This window comes from Canis lupus, chromosome 14, assembly GCF_011100685.1.
Source record: "Canis lupus familiaris isolate Mischka breed German Shepherd chromosome 14, alternate assembly UU_Cfam_GSD_1.0, whole genome shotgun sequence".
In the NCBI taxonomy this organism is placed as follows: Eukaryota; Metazoa; Chordata; class Mammalia; order Carnivora; family Canidae; genus Canis; species Canis lupus.
The window spans coordinates 10434131-10448246 of NC_049235.1; positions in this window are offsets into that span (position 1 = coordinate 10434131).

A 14116-nucleotide genomic window follows, 5' to 3' on the forward strand; every position below is an offset into this window, starting at 1 on the left:
CCTACCCAAAACTGGGAGTATGAGGCAAGAGTTTTCCAAGTCCTCCATGGGTCAAGTGTGAAGTTTTGATAAGTGTTCATTAAACTATTAGTTTAATTAATAGTTAAATATTAGTTTAATAGTTTAATAATATTTTATAGTTTAATAGTTAAACTATTAAACTAATAGTTGTTTTCCAAGATGAGGGTAATTGGTAGCTATGTCAGGGAAGCCAAAAATCCAAATTTCCAAAGAATGTCTCCAAGTGGAGGCTAGGTTCCACTGGAGACTCTAATTGGAAAGCATCAGTCACAGAGTTTATAGTGTTTGCAATATCCAAGAGTCTAATAAGCTCTAGGTTTTTGTTGTTTTTTTTTTTTTTTTTGTTCTGTTTTGTTTTGTTGTTGTTGTTGTTGTTGTTTTTGGTGATAAGTGATCAAAGAAACAGCAGTTTTTCTTGGCCAGAAGAATTAAGTCATGTGATTCCATGCAGAAAGCTCCTCAATTTTGTTAGTGTTTATCAGCTGCTCCTGGTGGTAAAGGTGGGACAATATCATCAATTTCTGTTCCTGGGTTCTGTTTCAAGGGTTCTACTTCTTATGTTAGCCTGTGTCCAACTTTTGACAATCTGTTAAAAATTTAGTCGGCTTCACATTATTCACTTGTATGTTGGCTGTATCTTTTGCTGTGCTCTGTTTCAGGTAACTCTGCTTTTGCGCCATTACTCCTTGGTGGTGCCATTTTCCTTTAGATTTCAACAGTTTCTTTGTGACCTCAGCTCTCAGATGTGTTCAAGAAAAACTACAATAGTCTAGATTATCTGACTAGCTGTATAGTGAGTCTGTGACATTCTTGAATATTAAGCAGAAACTTATAGTCTATAAGATAGTCTTGATTAAAATAAAAATCATAATTTGGAATTTATGTATGCATTTATTAATGAGGCAAATCGATTACAGATCTATAGCTATCAGTTGTCATAACAATCAAATGAGACAATTTGGTTAAACTCAATAATACAAGATAGGGGGTGGACAAACATTATATGGTCTCATTCATTTGGGGAATATAAATAATAGTGAAAGGGAATAGAAGGGAAGGGAGAAGAAATGTGTGGGAAATATCAGAAAGGGAGACAGAACATGAAGACTCCTAACTCTGGGAAACGAACTAGGGGTGGTGGAAGGGGAGGAGGGCAGGAGTGGGGGTGAATGGGTGACCGGCACTGAGGGGGGCACTTGACGGGATGAGCACTGGGTGTTATTCTGTATGTTGGCAAATTGAACACCAATAAAAAATAAATTTATTATTAAAAAAAAAGATAGGGAGTGGGAGTGGGAATTGAATTGATATTTATGATTCCTTCAAATCTAAGAGTTAATATATAAAACTTTAAATATTTTAAACAACCAGAAACATTTAAATAAACTTTACTAAATTCTGGTGATTAACAAATTTTAGTTTTCTAATCTTTATTTCTTAGACACAAAGAAGACCCTTTCTCTTATTCCATTTCAGTGTATACTATACATGTGTGTTCTATTTTATTTTACCACACACTATATTTGTAAGTTTGGTTTTACTGATCCTATTTTTTGCAGATTGAATTTAGTAAAAGGTGAGTTCAAAAGAATAAAACTGGGGTCACCCGGGTGGCTCAGTGGTTGATTATATGCTTTTGGCTCAGATTGTGTTCCCTGGGATTGAGTCCCAGATCAGGCTCCCTGCAGGGAGTCTGCTTCTCCTTCTGCCTGTGTCTCTGCCTCTCTGTGTCTCTCATGAATAAATAAATAAAATCTTTAAAAAAAAAAAAGAATAAAACCATATCAAAGGATGATTGCATGTGAATAAGTAGCTACATTGCAAGTAAAAAGAAAAGTTATATATTCATTGGTAAACTTTATAGGACAATGTGAACCAAAAGGAGTTGGAGACAAGAATGCATAGAATGGGTTATTGTGGGAATATGCCCCCATTCCTTCTATTAGATTTGCCATCTTTAAGCTCTTATTACTGAAAGAAATTGGGAGTAATCCTATTCCTCTAGGAAGGTTGCTATTTTAATTGCTGAATGGGACATAGAGATTTTGAAAGAAATTAACAGAGACATTTTGGCATACACCTATCACAAAGGTCATATTGGGTCAACTCTAATAATTAGTAATGTCCACCTATTGCTTCATTGCCCAGTACTTCAATTATTTTAATTGTTTCTCAATCATGTTTCCTCACAAAACCATTACTCACTGTGATGAAACTGACAGCTAGTGCATCATTAATATTCATGCCAAACATGGAAGCAAACAAACCAAGAAACAGGGTCTTAACTATGGAGAACAAACTGATGGTTAGCAGAGGGGAGGTGGGCAGGAGGATGGGTGATATAGACGGTGGGGACTAAGGAGTGCACTTGTCAGTGATGAGCATTGAATGTCATATACTGAGTGTTGAATCAGTATATTGTACACCTGAAACTAATATTACACTGCATGTTAACATAAATTTAAATAAAAACTGAAAAGAATTATATCAAAGAGGGATGAATTTGTAGGAAATACCCTTATAAGTTGTTTTCTCGAATATTTTGCTTACTACATAGTTCTATATTCTTTGAAAGTTATTTTCAGGAATATGCATGTGTATTGAGCCACTTTGGGAATTTAAAGTTGACTTCAATAAAGCAATGTATTTAATACCTTCTTAATCTCCTTAAATTAAACTGCATGCCATTAATACTAAAACTTGTTGATACAGTATTTATTCAAACACCAAAGTTTTCTGAAAAACAAAATTGTATTGTGAATGGAAATTGATTCAGCAAGTTCTAGTCATCAATGGGGTATACAGAGATAGCAAAATCATATCTTAGACCCTCAGCTGATAGTGTCTAAATGCAATCCAGAGTGATTTTTTTTTAATTCCTTGTGGAACTAGAGCTATTGCATTGGGCTACTTTGATATTGCTCCATAGTGTTGCACACCTGGAAGCAATATGGCAAAGAAAAAGTTTTGCTGGTATGAAGGGAAGAGTGGGAGCCAAAAAGAAAAAAAAAAAGGTTTCAATTCCAAAGGAATTGAGGATTTAAAAAATTCCTTCTGTTACTTTAGGCTACTCATGCCACTCTCAATAGCTTAGTCGGTCTATCTGCAAAGTATAGATAAGAATATTTGCTTCCTGTCTATCTTCAAATTCTGTAAGATTCTTGAAAGGAATAAAAATTCGAAAGGTTCATATATTAGTGAAAATTAGCTATTGTCTAATTTAAATTATCCTGTAAATGAAGCCCACTCTCCATAACACAATATTGAATTTAACATCACTGAAGAAAAGGATTTTAAGGAGGTATTTGTTGTCAGAATAATATGAGTTCTTCAGAAAAAAAGAACAGTAACTTCCCTGAAATAATTAATATTTTCAGGATAATAAAAACTAGCACTATTAAAAATTAAATGCTTCTATATTCAATTTTTAATAATTTGTTAAATTTTCAAAGACTTACTTCTTTACCACTAAATTTTGTATTTCTTAATGAGCACCTAAGAGAGATAGGCAAATGGCTGGACAGAACTACTCACATAGAAGATACTTTATTAGTTTGTGACCAAGCCAGTAGCAGTCATATTTTTACAAGAGGTGGAAGTATAAAATTCTTCAATATGCCTTCTGAACCTTCTCTTTCATGTATTTCAGCTTTGAATACATATTGATTCTCTTTCCCCTTTTTGTTATAAATGAAGTAATGTCAAATACATTCATTAAGGAAATAACAGAATTTATTATTTTTACTTCCTTAAAAATAAGGCTAAACAGAGGAGAGTAAGAATGAAAATTAAGGTTGAAAAATTTAGTACCTTTCAAAAATATAAAATGATTTCAAATTTAATTTAGATGAATTATGTGTACCCACTCCCCCAAAAAGATTCATATGCTGAACTTCTAACCCCTCAGGATCTCAGATAGTGATTGTATTTTGGAGATAGTCTTTTTTTTTTTTTTTTTTAGATTTATATATTTTAGAGAAAGAGAGCGAGGGAGTAGGGGAAAGGGGGAAGTGGAAAAGAGTCCCAGCTGAGTGCAGAGCCATGACATAGGGCTAGATCCCAGGATCTTGAGATTATGAACTGAGCCAAAATAAAGAGCCAACCATTCAACTGACTGAGCTACCCAGGCACCCCTGGAGATAGGGTCTTTAAAGAGGTATTAGGTAAAATGAGATCTTTAGTGTGGATCCTGATCTCCTATGACTGGTGTCCTTTATGATAAGAGGGAATTAGGATGTGGATATATACAGGGGGAATATATGTGAAGACACAGGAAGAAGGCAGCTATCTGCGGGCAAGGAGAGAGGCCTCAGAAGAAATCAAACTACTAATACCTTGTGTTCAGAATTTCAGCCTCCAGAAATGTGAGAAAATGGTTGTTTCAGCCGTTCAGTCCATGGTGCTTTGTCATACCAGCCCTAGAAAACTAATATAAAACTCAAATAAATATGCTAAATTATTAATATGAATGAGTAAGAACAAATGGTGTGTGCTAATGAGGAACCAGAAGTTAAACTTCATGGAATTTAAGCCTAGCTAATAATTATCCTCATCATTTACTTGTCAAACAATTGTAGATATGATAGACTCAATTCAAATATATGAACTATCCTGTTGATTCCTCACCAAAACCCTGATGGTAGTTGCTTTTAACTTCCCTATTTTATGTATAAAGAAAACTAAAATATGTGAATCTTAAGCATTTTGCCCAAATCAGAGATAAATGATTGAGATAGATTATGTAGCCAGGCAATCAAACAATAAGTTTTTGGTTATCCAATGGCATAGTGAACCCAAGTTAAATGATCTATTTCTCATTTTGGAGATTATCATAAAACATTACGTATATAGCTTCTGGGAACAAGTTGCGAAAAAGTAGAAATATAAATTCAGTTAATATTAAGTTCTTTAGGATCATAGAGAACTTTTCTGAATGTGTATTTGAGTATGTATATGGAGATCATATGTATAATAACATATGAATTATCTTTTGTACTGCTTTGTTTCAAGCAATTTTCTTAATAAGTCACTCAAATACCTGCTTTCTTTACAGTAAATCAGTGCCAATAGAGATGTTGAATATTTCTAATACTTCCTGAATACAGGATAGAGTGCATGCTCACAATATATTTATGTGTCACTTTGATCTTGGAGCTCTGCATTTGTAATTGTGTTATTTTGTAAAGAAGGAAGAAAAGAGGAGATAGGAAGAGAAGTGAGAAATGTTAAGGAGGGAGAGAAAGAAGGAAAAGATAGAAAGCCAGATAGAGTACACATGTTCACATAAGAGTATGTTTACTTCTTTTTAAATATAAGCTGAGTCTAGATATATATAAACATTAACTGAAATGAATACACTATTTCTAAAAAGAACTCAAAAATATTCTTTCTTTCCTTAAAATGAAGACACATGACCAGTAGAATAAAGGAAGATCCACAAGAAAACAATTATTTGGAATATAGGAAAGACCAAGAAAAGAACACCTACTCTTTCCATTTATTATGAAAAAAATACTCCTATATGAATCTAATTTCATTTTGGGAAACACACAAGGAAATACACATAGGCCTCACAAATATATCTCCGGTACAAAAAAGTGCAGTTTAATAATTTGTTTTACAAGTAACTAAATTTTTAGGGATATACTACTTTGCAGTACTAAGTAAAATTTACAAATGGAACCACATGGAATCGGTGCATGAAATAAGGAAAATAGACTCATCTTGCAAAAAATTGGACTAAGAATGAGAGACTTTTATTCTGAGGTAAACATGAAAAATAATGAGAGTATACGTTGTGGAATTCAAAAAAAATTCCTTAGCAATTCAGGTTTACAGCCTACAAAGCAGATAACTGAATCAATAATATAAAGGATGATTTGAGAGGTCCTTGAAGAATATTCAGCAGCATGGAAAAAGATTATCTGCTGGGAGAAAAGACTACAAGTACTGAGAAAAGAGAGGAGAGTAAACAGAAAATGAATGTGTCTGTTGAAGATGTAACACGAGAACAAGACTTAACTCTAAAGAAAACTTCTCTAGGGATAAAACAATAGGGAAGATCCAGTTCCTACTCATATGGGTCTTATGGGTTAGTGATGTCAACTGGCAAACTGTGATACCATCCGGACTCCAATAGGCTTATGCCCAGGACCCTACTGAGCATATGAGATGGGCATCTGAATCATAATTGTGAACGCTGGATGACACTTCCTACAGAGATGAGGCACAAGGTACTGGAGAAAAAGTAGGATTTAAATGAGTTGAGATGAACATGGGAAAGTGGCTGTGTAAAATTTTAATGCTATAAAAATAATCTTATTTAATGGGAAACAATGATATATGTGCATTAATTTTTTATGTTGATGGAATTCAAAATATCCTGAAGTCCATGATCTAATTTCTGAAAGCTCTGGCATTCCTCCCAAATCCTGTATATGTTTCAGTTTTGTGTAAAGAAAGTGACATTTCAAAAGTCTGAAAACATGCTTCTTTTTTTTAAAGAATTTTGCAGTAGATATTTTTTGTTTTATCCATGTAATGAAATTGGGACCCCTGTCAGCTAGAATCCTAATTAAATAGAGAAAGAAATTCCATATGCCAGAAAACACCAAATTAATTTTTGTTCATTAGGAAATAAAATAATCTGTATTCTTTGTGCTTAACATAATATCAGTGCCAGTTGTTATCCTGTGCCAGAATATCTTTGTTTAAATACTTTGTCCAGCCAATTCTTTGTGATGATAACTGGAATATTTATGTGTTAACCTCTCTGTACTTCGAGTTTCTTGAGTATTTAAGGGTTGTGAGTGCTGATTGGATTACTATAAGATTGTTAGATTAAAGACAGCTATAGATCTTCCTCTCCTTAAAAGATAGAATCTATTTTCTCTCTTTGGGATTCTGCACTGTCCTGAAATTGCCTTGACCCATAAAATGTGGCAAAAGTGATGCTGTGTTACTTTTGAACTTGACTTTAATATATCTTCTGTTTTGGGGGAACCTGGCGGGCTCAGTCGATAAAGCATGTGACTCTTGATCTCAGGGTAGTGAGTTCAAGACCCACATTGGGTGTAGAGATTACTTAAAAATCTTAAAAAAACAAAAAACAAAAAAAAAAACCTTCCACTTTATATTCTTGAGTTACTGCTTCTTAGTACATAGTCTTGGTACAATTGGAAGTTCAAACTACAAGTAGAAGGCTGGTGAACAGGGGAACTGAAATGTTCTATTCCACAGCTTCATCTGAGCTTTCAGCTAACAGCCATCACACCAACTCTGAACCATACGAAAAAGTGATCTTGGATATTGCAGCTAAACTAAGCATCCAGATGACTGTAGTCACAGCTGACACCACATGGAGCAGAAGAACAACCCAGCTAGGCCCAATCAACTCACGGAACCATGAAAAATAATAGGTTGTTGGGGTGCATGGGTCGCTCAGTTGGTTAAGCAATGGTCTTTGGCTCAGGTCATGATCCCAGGGTCCTGGGAGCAAGGATCCCTGCATATGGCTCCTTGCTCAGTGAGTCTGCTTCCCTGTCTCCCTCTGCCATGCCCTCTGCTCCTGCATGCATGTACTCTCTCTCTCTCTCTCTCTCTTTCCCTCTCTCATGTTCTTATTCTCTCTCATATAAATCTTAAAAAAATATAGTCAGTGGATGTTTTGTTATAAATCAGTAAACTTTGAACAGTGTCTGCCCCATGGTAGTGTCTCATAAAATTGTAGCTATTATCACTTTGAAATATGAGGTTTAGGTTCCATTCCATTCTAAGCTCTCTGTAGAGTTCATGGTACCTGATAATTCTACATAATTAATAAATTCCTATGGTCACAGAATAATGAAGGAATAGAGGTGTATTTCAATAGTTTTTCCTCCACTGAATTCCCCTCTTGCATATCTGCTATTTCATGTTTGTAAATCCCTCTAACATTTTAGGCTAGGTCATTGATGTCTTTCTGCTCTGCAGAAAATGATTATGTTCTTTCTCTGAACTTGTATAGCTTATACTTCATAGTGCTATTAGACTACTTACCACATATTTGCCTCTGATTCTAGTTACTTTTATTTTACTTTATTATAATTTTAAGGGAAATTACTGTCACTTTTCCTTTAAATTAAAACAATTTTTTAAAAGCAGTTTTCAGTTCACAGCAAAATTAAGGGCAAACTAAAGAGATTTCCCATATATCCTTTGCCCACACATAGACTATGTCACTTTTATTGCTTTTTATAGAGACTAGCCTGCATTGGTGGTCAGTACCTTCATTTGCCTATATTTCTTATACATGGAAGTTATTCTTAATATTTGATTTGAGGGTAAATTCATCTTTACTCATTGTCTTGTCCTCTTGGCTGCTATTTTAGATTTGTTAAGTGTGCTATTATAGAGAACAATGAGTTTGTCTAGTTAAGATACTAGATTTCTATCCCAGACATTAGCTAACCATAGCTTTTAAGTCAAATAACTTTCCTGGATAAGGATTTTCCAACTACAAAGTGAGGGGTCAAACTGGATAATTTTTAATAACGCTGAGCTAAGTAATTCTGATCTATTGTATTTAATGAAAGTGAAGTGACTAGTTATGCAATCATTTAGTAATGAACCAAAAGTGGAAAACCAACAAAGTAACTTATTTTTTAGAAGTAAAAGGAAATGAGGTTTAATTACGATATAATCGCCTATATTTTATTTCCTAACTATAGCTAGGTGCTACCAATAAAGATAGTTTCTCACAATCTGTTATGTTTATTTCTGTTTAGTAATGAGGTCTCTATTTCTTAAAATAATTCATATATATGTATGCACACACATGTATATATAAATTTTAGAGTTCTCTCCCAACAATGACAAGACCTTATCTTTCTTTATTTTAAATATTCTATTTATTTATTCATGAGAGACACAGAGAGAGAGGCAGAGACACAGACAGAGGGAGAAGCAGGTTCCCTACAGGGAACCCGATGCAGGACTCAATCCCAGAACCCCGGGATCATGCCCTGAGCCAAAGATAGACGCTCAGCCACTGAGCCATCCAGGGACCCCTCAGACTTTATCTTTAACCACTACCAAGAATTCCCTTTCCAATACCTATTAATCCCAGGATAATTTAAATATGATAATGAAAATATGGTAAAACTCAGAAGACTACATGGACAGTAGGAAAGATAATGATTCTGCTCTTACAAGCCTCCTTTTAATTTTACTTGCCTCCAATTATGTTGAACTCAAAGACACATAGTTGGTGTTATAATGTTTAGTGACTTTGTCTTATGCTGTGGTATTCAAACCTTGCACACCTTCATCTTTGAAGAAGACTTTGCCAAAAGTTTGCTCAGCAGGTGACGGGATGCTGTAGAGTTAGTGACAAGCATAATTTAAAGTGATCTATTGATTAAACAAACAGATTAACATAATTCACCAAATATTGGCCATCTAAGTTACCTTGCGAGTAGGACTTTGATAAGGGATATAAAACAAAAGTTTCTTCTTCTATTTTGAAAATGTATAAATATGTTATTTATATATTTATTAATATTTGTTCTCACCACTATGTGGTAAATGCATTTTGAAATCACTTTATCTGCAAATAACTTATGCCTAAACTTTAATAGAAGACACTGTTACTCACATTTATAAATTGCATATGTGTTTGTATTTTTCAAATATAAGAATACTAATTTATTCTTGTCCTGAAGAAAATACTACTAAAATGTAAAGTTTGCCAAATCTATATAACACAAAGTGAAAATATTTTCTTGCCCACACACGTCATGCCAATTCTTCAAAAGTACTTGGCAGTGGGACAGCCCGGGTGGCGCAGCGGTTTGGCACCTGCCTTTGGCCCAGGGCGTGATCCTGGAGACCCGGGATCGAATCCCACGTCGGGCTCCCTGCATGGAGCCTGCTTCTCCCTCTGCCTGTGTCTCTGCCTCTCTCTCAAATAAATAAATAAAATCTTAAAAAAAAAAAAAAAGTACTTGGCAGTTAATATTAAGCTAATTCTGATGTCTGGATATTTTTCTTAGAATTAAGAGGTCAGAGGACATCACAAAGATGATAGAAGAGCAGGGGCTCACCTCCGCGGTCCCACCAACTCACCTAGATAATGTTCAAACCGTCCTGAAAACCTACGAATTCGACCTCAGATTTATAGAAAGAACAGCCGGAAACTACAGAGAGAAGGGTTTTCGCTTCCTGCAAGGTAGGAAGGCAGAAAAAAAATATATAAAGGAGAACCCAGTGGGGAAGGGACCCCGAGGAGCCGGGCGAAGACGGGGGCGGCGGGGGGTGGGGGGGGGGGGGCTTGGGGACCAGAAGGTCCCGCCCGGGAGAAGCAGGAACTTTAAAAATCTGCTCCGGATCCTTCCTGGAGGGGAGGCGCTCGCAGGGAGCTCGGGCGGATGGCAGGAGGGGCGGCGGGGCTCCGGGTTCCCGGGGCACTAACGGGGAGGTGCGCCCAGGGGAGAGCGCGGAAAGGCGGCGCCCGGCGGGGCCTGGGGGGAAGCCGGGGGTCAGCAGCGGCTCCGCGCCCAGGGGGCTGCACCTGCTGCCTTCGGGGCCGGCGCCGGGAGCGCGATTCCAGGGGCGCAGGCCGGGAGCCCAGCGCGCGGGGGACACAGCCGGGCTCCTGCGCTGCCCCGGGACAGGAGGAGGCGGGGAGGGCCCAGGACAGCGAGGACGCTCCTGCCCCGGGCGCCCCGAGCTGTGCAGGTCACCTCCCCCCCCCCCCCCCAAACGGGGCATCCAGGCCCCTGCGGACTGGGAGACTGTGGTAGTTACTGTGGGAGCTGACGCCAGGATAAACAGCTCCCACTGAGCCCGGCACCTGGCAGGAGGGGGGCAGCTCCCCCAGGTGCACACACCTGAGAGTCAGCACAGCAGCTCCCCCACCCCCACCCCAGGAGACGAGCTGGAAGGACCGGGGAAGAGCAAGTTCTGGCCGAGCAGCGCTGGAAAGCTCCAGGGGAAGTCCAGGGACTTACGGTATATACAACCAGAGGGTGCCCCTCCTATTTTTTTTCTTCCTTTTTCCAGTACAACTCATTTTTATGACAGACTAAATTTCCTATTTTTGTTTCACTTTTCCCACGTTAACTACAATATTTTACCACCTCTTCATTTTTAAGTTTCTTACTTTTTGACTTTCATATTTCTACAATTACAGGTCCTAGATATATTTTCAACTTCTTGATTCCATTCAACATACTCAATTCAATTTTGGGAGATATGCGAGATATATTTTTTTTTTTGTTTTGTGTTTTTTGTTTTCTCTGCCTCATTTTCTTCTACAATGGAGGAAGTTAATACCTTCTAAAACATGACCAGCATGCACCCAGGACCAAGTGGTATACCATGCTCGTTCATTCTGTGAGATTATATTCTCTCTTCATTCCCATTCTGCCCCATTCTTTTATCTCATTCATGTTTTGGTGATCAATGTAGGGGCTCTCTACAGTATTGCTGGTTTATATAAATTTGGGACTGAGCATCTTCAAACATACAGAACTTAATACACTCAGATCCAAGGGGATCACCCTCTAGGACCCCTCAGGTAGACTACATTCTCCCTCCACTACAACTTTTTCACCACCACCATCTCACAGTCTCCCCCTCTGCACCCCCCCCCCCCACTGCCATTATTTTTTTTTTTTTTCTTCTCTTTACTTTTTCTTTTTTTTCTTCTTTGGGATTCTTGGCCTTTCATTTTTTACTACTGTGTTTTAAAATTTGTTTTCCACTTTAGTGGTCCTTTTGTTTTTTTTGTTCTGATCTTTGTTTTCATTTTTTGGTCTCTGACCTTGTCAGAATCATCTAGGGTGAAATTTACTTAGGCTGTGGTTGATATTCTTGACTCAGCCCACTCATACAGCCATTCTGCACTGAGAAAAATGACTAGAAGGAAGAACTCACCACAAAAGAAAGAATCAGAAACAGTACTCTCTGCCACAGAGTTATGGAATATGGATTACAATTCGATGTCAGAAAGCCAATTCAGAAGCACAACTATAAAGCTACTGGTGGCTCTGGAAAAAAACATAAAAGATTCAAGGCACTTAATGACTGCAGACTTTAGATCTAATCAGGACACAATTAAGAAGTAATTAAGTGAGATGCAATCCAAACTGGAGGTCCTAATGATGAGGGTTAATGAGGTGGAAGAAAGAGTGAGCAACATAGAAGACAAATTTATGACAGGAAAGAAGCTGAGGAAAAAAGAGAAAAATGATTAAAGACCATGAGGAAAGGTTAAGGAAATAAATGATAGCCTCAGAAGGAAGAATCTATAATTGGGGTTCCAGAAAACCTCCAGAGGGCCAGAGGGCCAGAAAGCATATTTGAACAAATGATAGCTGAGAACTTCCCTAATTTGGGGAGGGAAATGGGTATTCAGATCCAGGAGATAGAGAGATCCCCTTCTAAAATCAATAAAAGCCATTCAACACCTCAACATTTAATAGAGTGAAACTTGCAAATTCCAAAGAAAAAGAGAAAATCCTTAAAGCTACAAAAGACCAGAGATTCTTAACTTATTTGGAGAGAAATATTAGATTAACAGCAGACCTCTCCACAGACACCTGGCAGGCCAGAAAGGGCTGGCAGGATATATTCAGGGTCCTAAATGAGAAGAACATGCAACCAAGAATAATTTATCCAGCAAGGCTGTCATTCAGAATAGAAGGAGAGATAAAGAGCTTCCAAGATAGGCAGAAACTGAAAGAATATGTGACCACCACCGGGTCTGCAAGAAATATTAAGGAGGACTCTGTAAAAGAAAGAGGAAGCCCAAAGAGATAATCCACAAAAACAGGGACTGAATAGGTATTACGATGACACTGAATTCTTATCTTTCAATAGTTACTCTGAACGTGAATGAGATTAATGATCCCATCAAAAGACACAGGGTTTCAGACTAGATAAAGATGCAAGACCCATCTATATGCTGTCTACAAGAGACTTATTTCAGACCTAAGAACACCTCCAGGCTGAAAATGAAAAGTTGGAGAACCATTTACCATTCAGCTGGTCCTCAAAAGAAAGCAGGGGTAGCAATCCTCATATCAGATAAATTAAACTTTATGCCAAAGACTGTAGTAAGAGATGAAGAGGGACACTCTATCATACTTATGGTCTATCCAACAAGAAGACCTAACAATCATGAATATTTATGCCCCTAATGTGGGAGCTGCCGAGTATATCAATCAATTAATAACCAAAATAAAGACATTTAGTAGGAGACTTCAACATGGCCCTTTCTGTAAATGGTAGATCTAAGAACAACATCACCAAAGAAACAGGGGCCTTAAATGATACACTGGACCAGATGGATTTCACAGATATATTCACTTTCCATCTGAATGCAACTGAATACATATTCTTCTCAAATGCACCTAGAACCTTCTCCAGAATAGACCACATACTGGGTCACAAATCAAGTCTCAACCAATATTGAAAGATTGAGATTGTCCCCTGGATATTTTCAGAGCACATGCTTTGAAACTAGAACTCAATCATGAGAAGAAATTTGGAAGAAACTCAAACACATGGGGGTTAAAGAGAATCCTACTAAAAGATGAATGGGTCAACCAGAAAATTAGAGGAGAATTAAAAAGATTCATGGAAACTAAAGAAAAGGAAGATACAACCATTCAAAATCTTTGGGATACAGCAAAAGCTGTCCTAAGAGGAAAATACATCACAATAGAAGCTGGTTGTTATACTCTATGTTGGCAAATCAAACTCCAATAAAAAAAATATGCATAAAAATGAATTAGTAGGTCACATACAGGGTACAAATAATCTATTTTCAGATTTAAGAAATGTATCTTAATTACTAAATATTAATGCTATTTAAATAGCCACTTAATGTCAATTTAGTTAGGAAAATTCTTACTAATGTATCCTTATTGAATGCCCCTTAAATAAAATGTTATAGCAAGATGAGCAAAGATGAGTCTCAACTTGGGGCAGTTGTGTCCTCTCATGGAATATTTGGTTTTGTCTGGAAATATTTTTGATTATCTTGATTGCTACTGGCATCCAGCAATGAAAGAAAGCCAGATATGCTATTAAACACTCTCTAGTATATAGG